This window comes from Mauremys reevesii, linkage group 2 (genome assembly GCF_016161935.1).
Source record: "Mauremys reevesii isolate NIE-2019 linkage group 2, ASM1616193v1, whole genome shotgun sequence".
Taxonomy (NCBI): domain Eukaryota; kingdom Metazoa; phylum Chordata; order Testudines; family Geoemydidae; genus Mauremys; species Mauremys reevesii.
Genome location: NC_052624.1, coordinates 215,759,953 through 215,772,969, shown reverse-complemented (window position 1 = coordinate 215,772,969; position 13,017 = coordinate 215,759,953). Strand labels below are relative to the sequence as shown.

The following is a 13,017-nucleotide window of genomic DNA, read 5'->3' as shown; positions in this document are numbered from 1 at the left end:
AAAACCTGAGGAGGAAGAACACTGGCAGTGGGACAGTATTACAGCTACAAATATTGAATCGGTTTCCCCATGGTTAGGCATGCTTCTCTGGCCGTTCTTTCCTAGCAAAACAGCACCCTGCTCTTCATTCTCCCCAACCTCAGGGCTGACAATTGCAGACTAGACTGTAGATGCGTGATGTATGTATGTACAGTGTGTTATCATAAAATAGTCTAAAAATCTAGTAAGAATAAACTGAAGGTAATCACTCTCCCTGTCTTTCTAAACACTAACTATATTTTACTATACAAGATGACACTCTTGGTTACAGGACAGCAATGCAGTATCATAAAAAAAGTGACATGGATGAAACCAATACAATTTATGCCTAACTGACAACTGAGCCATTAACAAATATTTATGCTGGCTAAGATAATAGTACAGCATTATTCCATTGCAAATTTTCTTTTTAAAACATTTGCTTCCTAACAGTAATTTTTATCCAGTCTCCATATTCTCCAACTGACCATTATTTCCCTTGCACTTACATTCTAAAGATACGTTTTTCATTTCTTTTCCATTCAAACTTCCTTCTCAGTGTGCTGCGAGACAGACACACACACACACACAAAGACCTTACTTCATTTTTAGATAAAGTGAATTACAGCATAATAGTATCTGTTAAACTGCAATATCGGCTAGAGGATAATAAGGACCCCCCCAAAAAAAACTGCATTCAAAGAACGTCAGTAAGCCTGCCTGACAAACTGGTAGCCTTAACACATTTGCCCGATGATTACACTCTCACCCCTATCCTGCCCTTGTTTCTGTGTTCCAAATCATAACATCAAGAGTGATTTAAAGACCACGAAAAGGGTTTTGTGTGGTATGCGTGACCTTCTACGACAGGGTCATGTGACTGTCCTTTCTGTTTGGACATACTTAATATGACATCTAATAACTTTGCAGCATTCTTTGAATGTCTTCATAAGCCTAGAACCCAACTGCTTTATTTTTAAAACACCAGTAAAATGTCATTTAAAAGAAAAACAGCAACTGGGGGATTTTTAAAATTGCTTCATCTTGTGTGCCACAACTCAGTCATTTGGAAGGAGACTCCATTGTGGATTTCTTTTAAGGCTATTTAAAAAGCATCTTGCTATTCTCCTTTATGGAAAAGCTTTTATAGAATTAATAGGCATAAAACCAATAGGATTCTACAGAAACTATTTTAAAAAGCAATAAAGAATGGTATTGTTCCTATAGAAGTCTTAAGTCACCATATAGAATTTAATAGAGCATTACATTATAGCATTCTCTACATTGGTTTATAATTCTATAGAAAGATCATTAGTTCTACTAAATTCTAAAGAACTCCTCATGAAGGACAGATGAAGAATTTTGCTAAGTGTTTCAGTTACACATTTATAATCTTTACAAAATTTTAGCCTGCAATGGTTATGAACAATCTTGTCTGTCCCACATATAAGCATGTTTGTGGTTCTTGCATTGGTCTGAACTCACATACACATGTTCTTCTTCAGTGTTTGTTGAATTGTCATACGTCAACATCAACATGAGATTCCATCATCTATAATCTTCTTCCGAATATATTGAGATCTCATTCATTAAATTGCCTAGATCTCAACAGTCCTGCTTTATAATTAATATTAAGATTTCTATGTTCACTAGTTTTTAATCCCTTCTTCGGCTCTATTTCAACCTATGTGCTTTCTCCTTCCTTTCAGTTGCAGATGGCAGACTGTTCAACATACAGCAGACAAGATATGCACTGAAATAGGCAAAAGGTATTTGCAATAATGGGCCATAGCTGCAAAGTGCAGGTGCAGATCTGAAATTTCCCAGAGTTCTGGGGTGTTGTGATCCAGAGGTTTGGTTCAGGTCCTTCACTATAATGGTGCATTGCAAAAACATTAGCCACTGGAGTCTGTGAATTCTAACTACTGTTGTGCAATAAAGATATTAATTTTGATAAGACAGGCCTATGTCAGATGGCTGGGGCCAATTAATAAAGACAGGTCAGTAACCAGAACTCTTGCATGTCACATCTTTATTACATGGAGGCAGACGTAAACTAAATCTCTGGCAAAAATAGAGCAAATGAAGTTCCCCTGAATCTTCATTAGATAAGGGAACTGAAGGAGATGATTACAGTGCTTTGAAATTTTCCTGGAAGCAAGTGGTACTGAAGCTAAAATGGGGAAGGCAAAAATATCAGAGGCCTTGGGAATCATAATACATTCAAAGTGGAAATATGCAGGGGAGAGCAAACTGCTAAACAAAGTAATTCATAAATGTCAAGGAAACTTTGATCTGTGCAAGAATGTCACTTGATACAGGCACTTTTTCTTTTTTAACAAACCAGATGCCAAGTAAGACCATTGATCCTTTCCTTAAAGGCCTGATAGTCACACGAATTTGACTAGTTAACATATAGAGCAATTAGAGAACAAATTGTTTTTGGTTACCCCCCCCACACACACACACTCCTGTACACCTCTCTCACACAGGTGATGGACCTACCCAACCCTACCTACCCAGCGCTCTCCGCTCTTCATGCCTGACTGGGTCCCCGGACTGACCCGCCTCTACTGGTACCTGGTGCCACGTCTTCCCGAGGCAGCACATGGGGGGGCACGGAGGGCCAAATGCCCCCCCTCCCCAGATTTCTCCCAGGATTCACACCAGAATGTAGCAGCAGCAGCCTTTCAGCACTGTGCAGGAGGGAAGGGATGGGAGCTGCTTCCAGCCACAGGGGAGGAGGAGTAGGGGAAGCGATGACCTGGCCCATGTCTTTGCAGAGCTCATCTCTTCTCATCTCCCCTTTCCCCACCTCCCACTCCCACCCTGCCATGTGGCTGGAAACAGCTTGTCCCTTCCTGCCTTCACAGTCTCGAAAGACAGCTAACACTTCCAGGCTGCTGCTGGCCACCTACATAACTCAGCCACCTCTGGCTACAGTGCGGGCAGGAAGGGGTTAAGCCCTCAGGATGCATTGTACACCAGGGCCCAGGGAACCTGACTACAGGGGCTTCAGCGAACTCAGACAGAGAGGTGACTCAGCAGGGGAGGGTGCCTAGGGGATGGAGCAGCCTCGTGCTCCCTGGAGGCAGGACCCAGGGTGGAAGGAGGGGTGAAGAGGGTGCCCCAGAGGCTGCAGGTTTGGGGCAGGAACAGGCTGGAAATCGCTCACAAACACACACACACACCACTCCAGAACTTAGCTGAAGGGCAGAGAGGCTTCCCGTGGCAGTGCTGTGCGGGGCTTTGGCACATGCGCACAGGCCAGAGGGTTTTCCCTGGGTGCCAGCCCCACCATAGGCAGTGGGGAAAAAGAAGGATCCTGTTGGTGAGCGGGACGCACAACGCTGGGTGGGATATGGAGGAGCAACAGGACTATAGGGGGTGAAGGGCAAAGCAAGGAGAGGACGGGGTGGGGGAGCATGTAAAGGGACAATGGGTGGGCAGCAGAGGAGACACATAACTGGCAGCCGTTTGGCGCCTGCCCACACTCACCATCCACTGCAGTGTGCAGCCAGCCCCATCTGGAAATGGGACGGGGGTGGGGCCCTGCTGGCTGAGAGCTGGCACGCAGCTGGGGTTGCATTGACGGACCAGCAGAGGAAGTGGTCAGCCCTGTGCGCTGCATCTTTGCCCTGCCACCAGCTCCCTTGCACACCCACCCCAGCACCAGCCACTGGACCCCGCCACTCAGTGCTGGTGGGTGAGCGGCTGGCGAGCAGGAATCCAGCCAGCATCAGGACCTGCCGGTACTGGTGAGGGGGGGAGACAGAAAATATGGGACAATTTGCCCATTTTTAAGAAAAAGTCGGGACACCTGCAGGAGGGCTTAAATACAGGAGTGGCCGTCCCTTTAAAAATGGGACATCTGGTCACCCTAGCAAGCAGTGAAAGACTGAAGTGCATCTCATTAAAAATGCACACAAAGGCACACAGAATACAAGGCTAGAACAAACAGAGTTTCAATTTGATTGCAATATACGGGGAAGGAGTCACAACACACAGAGGTGTCCAGCACCAGGGTACAGTGTCATGAGTACAATAAAACAATCACTCTGTAAAAGTGTCACTAACTGCAGAGAAATGCAACAGCAAAAACCAGTCAAAAACATACAGCTGAAGGACAAAGTTCTGGTGGTGGTGATGATGATGCAAAGTGATGATACAAAATGCTTTTTGGGGGTCTCGCAGTAAGATTTAAGAAGCAAAGAACTTGATTTGTAAAACCTCTGATGGATTCAAGTGATCCAATATTTGACATACAACACTCCTAACAACGCTTTATTAGCATCCTCAGCTCAGAGAAGCGTCAACTGCCCCCTGCTGCCGAGAGGTTCAAAGTATAGAGCCTTAAAGTGCACAACAGCAGCAACTCAGTCCAGCCCTGGCCCTGCACCAAAAGGAACTTTGGCCCAGGCTGGAGGATCATTATGCCTGCCCAGACTGTGACAGAAGAATCTTCAGGCTAATTACAGTATAGAAGGAGCCATGGAGCATGGAGGGGGAACAGAACAGCTGTGGCGTGTGGAGAGAGACAGAAAAGCAAGTAGGAGATGGAACAAGATAAAGACATGGAAGCAAAGGAAAGATAAGAACAAACAAAAACACTTACATATTCTTTCCAACCAGCATTTTAGGGGAGTTCTGCAAGATGTAATTTAGTTTTATATACATATATATTCAAAGTGGGCACACATTTTTAATATATAGCCAAACGTTTTTCTTTTTGATCTCTTGGGTGCAACAGGCCATGCCAAAAAATTCTTTGCCCAAAGCCAGATAGAGTATAGAAGCACTCTGAGCTGGCACTTCATAGATCAGCAAGCTAGTAAGTTTCACCCTGCTTTGGCTATGTAATTAGTTTACTAGCAAAATGTTTCAGAACAATATCTCCTTTTGTTACCCATGTCACTTTTCAGCAAGTTTCATGGCCCTGAGTTTCCCAGGCCTCCACATCATTATAATCCATGAGTGACATTCATGTTAGTTCGGTTTTATTACATAACACATAATTATGTATTTTATTAACAGCATCACCAGGCATATCACATCAAAGTGAGGAGGGCAGATGCTCAGGAAATTTTAAAAGATGCAGTTTACTTAAAACAGGCTGTTAAAAACCACCCCCAGTTTTCAAACTATAGTTAACATGTTTCTGGGTTTTATTTTACCTCTGTGAATACAGTCACAATAGAACTTCATACCACTCAAGGTTGTTTTCTATATCAGCACTTCCCCCAAAGATTTTTTATTTCCATTCATGAAAAAGTAATACACACGCAGTCACAAGGAATGAATCACTTTCTTCTAGTGAATAGTCATTTCTTATTTACACTTATCACAAATGCAGAAAAGGCGTAGTTCACGATTACATTCATGAACAGGAAAGATGCAAGTGACTGCAATACATATGACTATTCTTTCAAACATACAAGCTGCCTTCCTCATTGAGCCAGGGGCGGCTCTAGGCACCAGCAAACCAAGCTGTTGCCTAGGGCGGCCAAATCTAGGGGGCGGCAGGCTGGGCCGGTGGACCTGCCGCAGTCATGCCTGCGGGAGGTCTACCGGAGCCGCGGACGACCGGACCTGCCGCAGGCACGACTGCAGAGGGGGCGCTCGTCCCGCGGCTCGGCTGGACCTCCCGCAGGCATGACTGCGGCAGCTCAAGCGGAGCCGCCGGACCCGCGAACCGTCCGCAGCCGTGCCCGCGGGAGGTCCGCTGTTCCCGCGGCTCCGGTGGAGCTCCCGCAGTCATGCCTGCGGCAGGTCCGCTCGTCCCGGGGCTCCGGTGGACCTGCCGCGGGAGCTCAACCGGAGCCGCGGGAAGAGGGGACCCGCCGCGGGACCGAGGAAGGGCGGCGCAGCACACCGCGCTGCCTGGGGCAGCCTATTTTCTAGAGCCGCCCCTGCATTGAGCAGAAATCAAGGAAGGGACAGAAATTACTCCCTCCCTCCCCAGATTTACAGAACATTGTCCATGGTAGGCAGGAATCCTTTGTAAGAATTCATCATTATTCTTTACAAATATAATATTCACCTGCCTGGAGCAGGGGCGGCTCTAGAGCCCAGCGGGGCAAGCACCCGCCTGGGGCGGCCCTTTCCCAGGGGGGCGGCAGGCTGGGCCGGTTGAGCTGCCGCAGTCATGCCTGCGGGAGGTCCACCGGAGCCCCGGGAGGACCGGACCTGCCGCAGGCATGACTGCGGACGGTTCGCTGGTCCCGCGGCTCGGCTGGACCTCCCGCAGGCATGACTGCGGCAGCTTAACCGGACCAGTGACCCGTCCGCAGCCGCGGGAGGTCTAGCTGAGCCGCGCGATCAGCGGACCCTCCGCAGTCAAGCCCGCGGCAGGTCCGCTGCTCCCGCGGCTCGGGGGCGCCTCCCGGGCATGATTGCTTGGGGCGGCCAAATTTGTAGAGCTGCCCCTGGCCTGGAGGTTTAGAATTTGGGAAGATACTGAACAAACAGCCTCTCACAAGCATAAGACAATTTAGCGCTTCAGGGGAGAATTAAGCAATGGGCATTCTAGTCCTGCTAGGTCTTTAAATCCCATGGTTTCCATGTAAAGATTGGCATTGGGTAGCAACACTGGCACTTGGCATGCCCTTAGAGACCATCACGCTACAAAATTTTACAGAAAAAGATGCAAACACTTCCCAAGGAAAGCATCTCTTTTCTGACAAGTGGCAGCAGAGCTGTTCCACTTTAAGCATATGCTGCCATGAGCTGAATGCAGCCAAAAAAACACTTATAGCTTCAGCAGCTGTTTCAGTTCTCTGTAGTCAACAGAAACCTTTTGATCATTTCTCTCATTTTCCAGGAGGAAATGCCAACAAGACTGTGATATGACCACTTAATACCTCTACCCCAATACAACGCTGTCCTCAGGAGCCAAGAAATCTTACCATGTTATAGGTGAAAGTGCATTATATCGAACTTGCTTTCATCCTCCGGAGTGCGCAGCCCCGCCTACCCAGAACACTGCTTTACCGTGTTATATCCGAATTCGTGTTATATTGGGGTATCATTTTATTTATTTATATATATATATATATATATGTGTGTGTGTGTGTGTGTGTGTGTGTTTATATATGTGTGTGGATATACACACACACACACATATATAAATAAATAAAATGATACACCTCTACCCCAATATAACACGAATATATATATCTCCTTTAGGATAAAGGTTTTAAAGCAGTAATGGTTGTACCTATGCCACCCCAGTCTAAAGGTATTTGCCAGTGTCAGTACCAGCTCATGGGGTACAGAGATTTGCATCAAAAGTTTCCAGTAAACAAACTTATTGAGCTATATATAGGATATGATCAGGTGGTTCTTCATAATTTCGTGCAAAGCACTTGAGCCATCTTCTCTCCCGAATAATAATATATCTACAACACTTCTGACTATTGGTTGGATTGTCAAACTCCCCCCATTTTAATTTGGGATCAGGCCATGAGGAAGGCCTTCTCAGGGTAGGGACACCCCCTAAGCAGGTTTCCTAGTTTCTCTGTGTAATTGTCTTCAACATTTGGAGAACAGATACCTGTTCAGGACAGTTCATCTTTAAAGAAAACTATCCTGTCTAAGACCATGTCCATTAACAGGAATTCTTTTCTGACACCATTCATCTTCAAATTAGTCTGTAAATGAGTATGTTTATTACTTTATTCTTAAATACTGATAAAAAATTCACTCTCTAAGTGGTTCAGTAAGCATAAACTGATGAAAAACAGATTAAGAACTGTAAAGTCAGTCACTTCCTTAATAAATCATCTCTGCTGGAGGTAGCTGTAGAAATGGGATGCTGAGATATAGTAAGCAAGAATAATAAATCCTCTCAAAAGACTCTATTGTCACAATGGTCCTGAAAAGTTATGATTTCCAGCTCCTCGCGCTGCTGAAAAAGATTACTTCTTAAAGCATCTCGCATATGGGAATTGTGCATCAGACTCCACAAAGGCAACACACCCTGAGTAGATTTACAGTTTGTAAGGACTTCATGCCAAATTACAAATGCTATGAGAATTGCACAATTAGGAAGATTCTTCTATTCAGAGCTTGCAGATCCTCAGCAATTCCTGGGCCGTGGAAAGGAGTGAGGCGTCTCTAGCATCCTAGAGACAAGTAATCTCCAGGACCCACAAATGTGTAGCCCAAATATCTAAAGCCAGGGGTCTGACAAAGCTCAGTTCTCTAAAAGAAGAATGGCGCTTCAGTTCAGGTTGCAGGTCTCCTGACTTGAGCTTCAGCTTTGGCCCCCCTGCCTGGAGCGGTGGGGCTCAGGCTTTGCTCCCACCCCTCCTCAGGTCATGAAGTAATTTTTGTTGTCAGAAGGGGATCATGGTGCATTGAAGTTTGAGAACCCCTGTACTAAATAAACCCAGATTGGGCATTGTATATTAACCCAGGTAAATACCCTTCAACTCTCCTACCTTGCAGTTGAGCTAAAAATCTTTAAATCGTTCACAGGGATTACTTGCTTATATGAAGGAGTAAGGAGTGGATCTCTGCCCAATTTAAGCAGTACTGAAACCAGAACCTTTAAAATGCCCCTGTCATGAGCCGGGTTAAACCTTGTTATGGGCTGACCTAAAACCTTGTTCAAACTGATGTGTGAATGCACCCTTCACTTCAGATACAGTAGTTATGAGACAGTTAACAGCCCACATCTAAAACAAGGCCTAATAGATCCTGCCCAGGAGTTTTGGACTGTGAGGGGAGGGCTTTTTGCTGAGTATTGGGGAGGAGGAGCTGATGTAAACAGAGAGACTCGGAGGAGGAATAAGGCCAAGCAACAGCCTGTGAGCACAGTGTGATCCTAGAAAAAGCCAGAGAATGTGCTTTTGGGTCTGGTGTTGGCTGACGAGTGTTCGTGGTGCTGTGAGCAAAAGAAGCTGTTTCCTGCTATTTGATTCTTTCTGAGTTCAGAGAAACAGGACTTTGTACATTCTCGGTTAAAAAAAAAGGTATCTAAGAAATACCTTTGACTATCACCAGTTTCTACTCCCAACTGGAATATCCCCAGGCCCCTAAACTTTGACTAGCTTCTCGGGTAGAAAAGGGGCAGCAATCCAGTTCTGTATATCAATATATTTGAGGTTTTGTGATTATCCTGAAGTGTAAAGATCAGTAATGGCAATTCTGAAGTGTGGATAATTTGAAAAAAACTGGAGTTAATTCCATTTATAGATTTAGAGATTCCAAAGCCAGAAGGGACCATTGTGATCATCTAGCCTGGCCTCCTGTATAATACAGGCTTTAGAACTTCCTTCAAATAATTCTAGAGCATAAATTTGGGGCATAAACACTAGCATGTCACCCTTTCTTTATAAAAGGTGCTAGACTTCATAATCTATGAGGCTCTGGTGCTGCTTTTTGGAATAAGATTAACTATAGTAGCTCCTCCTGACAGCAAAGAGAAGGCAGAACAAAACAATTGTCCTACCATGAATGTCTGAAGGCCAAGACATTTTTAGAGAATAGGTCTAAGAAGCATAGTATAATTTAAATTCCCATAGTTGAAAAATCAGACAACTGAGTGACAGGAAACCAGACCCCATCAACACAACTGTTGTGAAGCATCTAAGGTGTTGGGGTAAAGTGTTAATTGAGCCCTAAAGTATTTTAGTGAGACTGGCTGGTTCACTAGACATTCTAGCCCTGAGAAGAACTTGCTGGGTGAGTTTCCAGTTAAGTAAGCACTTCCTCTGGGTCAGCAAAGAGAAGATGCTTCCCTTAAAAAATCCACTCTCAGCTTTGTAGGAAAAATATGGTGTTGTTAAGACTTCTTTCACTAAGCTTGCCCTTGCTTCTTCAAAAGACTTGCACTTTTTTAAAACCTTCCAACCAAAACTAGTAGGGAAACAACAGTGCAGAGCCCTTGGTGGTGGTTTTGCCAAAATATTTGGCTGCTTGAAGGACCCTGACTCTGAGCCAAATCTGGCCTTGAGTTACACCACTGTAAATTTGGAGTAACTCCATTAAAGTCAAAAAAGTATCTCTATATTTACATGGGCATAGCTGAGAACAAAATTTGATCTTGTCTTAGGAGTGGATGCATGTCTGCTCTTGCTAGCCGAAAAGCAGCCTCTGGGTGAGGTCCCTGTAGTATGTGCCTTGTCAAAGACTAGTGGTGCAGGAAATGCTTCATGCTCCAGAGATTTAACTAGCAAATCCTGCAGAAAATCCTCTACAGTGCTTGTGTCTGAGCCCTCAGGTAGTTCCAGCAGCCTCATATTATTTCTACGTGACCTATTTTCCAGGTCATCTAATATTTATTTATACCAAAACAGTTCTTTCTTAATGGCAGGAGTGTCTTTCCTACTGCTCTCTCTCAAGATTGCTTATGCAAGTTTCTTCAGCTGAAATGCGCTTGTCCAGTCAGTTTGATTTCCCTTTAATACATTTCATTGTCTTGAGGTGTGTGGTGGTTGTTTTCTCGCTCTCTCTCTCTCTCACTCACACACACACACACACCTGTGTTGCCATCAGGACAGTGAGGAAAGCCTTTTACAGCCCTCTCTCTCTCTCACTGTCTGCGTCCCCTCAGAACTGGGTGCAGCATTCCTAGGCAAGGAGAAGGAAGGGGAAGAGGAGCCTTGCGAGCAAATGCATTCTTCTCTTACCATTTCGTTTTGGGGCTTAGTGTTACATTTGGCAGAAAGAGCTGCATCTAGAAGCTGTTTACATTGTACTGCCTGCCGTTTTAATATAAAACATTTTTGAGGAGACTGGTGTGAGGTTAAAACTGGGCTGGAAGGACAGAAAGACAATACAGCTCTTTCAACAAGCCTGACCGCCAAATAAATGTTTTAAAGACGTTTTTGTTGATAGCATCTTCTAACGTTCATTTACAATGTTCTCTTATGTTTTTCCATAAGGGATGCTGTTATATATCAATGTATGGGATAGGGGCTCTTTTCCCACCCACGTCTTTTTAAAAAAAAGAAAAATCTACCTAGTTACTTACATGGCCCTTATCACCCTAGTACCTGAACAGCTCACTCATTAATGGAGTTTATCCTCACAGCACTCCTGTGAGATAAGGAAGTACTATTTTCTCCATTTTACCGCATGGGCTAGATTTGTGTGATCTTGGGAAGTCCACGTGGTAGTCAGTAATTCAACCAATGTCTCCCAAATCATTGCCCAGTGCCATTCATCTTCCCAAGCATTAGTAAAAATTAGTGCTTGTAGAAAGTAAATAACAGACAGGAAAGGAGGAAAGATGCTCCCGTGGTTGGAACACTGATCACAGCAGTGCAAGTTTCTTCACTGATATGCTCTGACCTGGAATGACCACTTCTCGGACTGAACCTCCACTGGCATATTTGGGGATATTTCTTATGGTCACACTACTGCCATTGGAAACTCTAGTGTAGGCAAGGCATAGGATCTTCATGACCATGTAACTGAACCCAGAGCAGGTCTTGATTCTGCACATCATTTGTACAATGTTACATGTGTAAGTACAAAAGAGTGTTGAGCAGGACAGCAAATACAAGAGAACTCAACTCTGCATTCACAAGAGCACTGCTGTGCATCTGCTAAGTTACCCCTATCTCGGAGGAGGAGCAGCAAGGCCAGAGAGGGAAACTCAGTAGAACTAGTCACAACATTGTGATTCCCCATCCCCTCGGGAAAATTTTTTTCCTTTTGGGCAAAAATATTTGAGTTTGAGACAAACAAAACATTTTCTTTTTGGTAGTCTGAAACAGTGAAAACACGAACAATTTTGTAGAAAACAAGAACAAACCAAAAAAAACCTTAACTTTTGACCAAACCCCATTTTTTATAAAAATACTTTTAGTTGAAAATATTTTGACTAGCTCTAGAGTTCAGCATACTGAACCCTGGCCATTTGCAATATTGCAGAGTGTGCCAGTATATGTATTATAAACCCCAGGGCTTTTTTAATTCTGATGATGATAAATACTCCACGCTGAAAGAAACTTGGTGTACCAGACTTTGTCCCAGAAATAATTCATTTTCTCAAAATTTGGAAAAAATTTGTCTATATTCTAGAGTTACATAAATTAAAAATAAAATATAGCTTAATGGTTTCAGATACTTTTTATAACCATGTAGCTTCAAAATGGATTTAATTTGGAAACAAATTACATTTGGCAAGGATTTAGTTTGTAGCAGAATCCAACTGCTTTTTGTAATTTGAAAGAAATTAAAAACAGAGAAGATATGAATTAAAAATAACTTCTACACAGTAAATTCTCATGAATTTTCATACTACATGTCCCAAATGTATAATTAAACAGTGGAATATATTAGATCATTTGATAAATAACCTTTAAATCTACTGTAAGCCATGGTCAGAAAAGTGACTATACAATGATATCTTCCTACACTACAGTTCTGTTTTCAATGCGTACTTACAGCAGAGATGAATCTGAATGGCAAAAACCGGCTCCAGGTCTGAACTTTCCCACAGTACAAGGATTTTTGAATCTTGAGTTTTGATTTTGGTCTATTTCTAATGCAGAATCATGTCTACTTATTTAACTAACAAAAAGAAATGTTATTGCATTTTATTTCAGGTAGCCAAGTGTGTACCACTATCAAAAACACAAACCTGGATTTTCTTCTGGCTTGCAATATCTACTCAATTTTTAACTAAATTCTATTCTAGCTGTAGAGACGTTTCTCTACTGGTAATTATGCATGAGCCAATAAGAGCCAGTTTGACTTTTGGATCACAGGTTGAGTTTTCAGGGCCAGAAGATAAGGAAAACCCCCACTTATCTAAACTATAAAAATTTTTATGGTACCAGTGTTAGAGCTGGTCAACAAATCAGCTGTTTTCCCTGCAGAAAATTTTCATTTTTTGTCAAAAAATCAAAAAATCAAAATTTTGATGTGGAAATGCTGTCACAATCCCTCATGGAAATTATCATTTCAGAACCTCCTGTGCTCCCATTTTTTCTGTGGATTGAGCTCCCTGGCCAGACTACATGTCCCATGATGGACCACAGTCTT

At 43.6% G+C, this 13,017-nt stretch overlaps 1 protein-coding gene across 1 annotated transcript in view; it reads right to left on the bottom strand.

Annotated features, from left to right (window-relative positions):
- LOC120397318 (chloride channel protein C-like) overlaps nucleotides 1–13,017 on the bottom strand; it is a 115,436-nt gene that overhangs the window by 46,276 nt on the left and 56,143 nt on the right.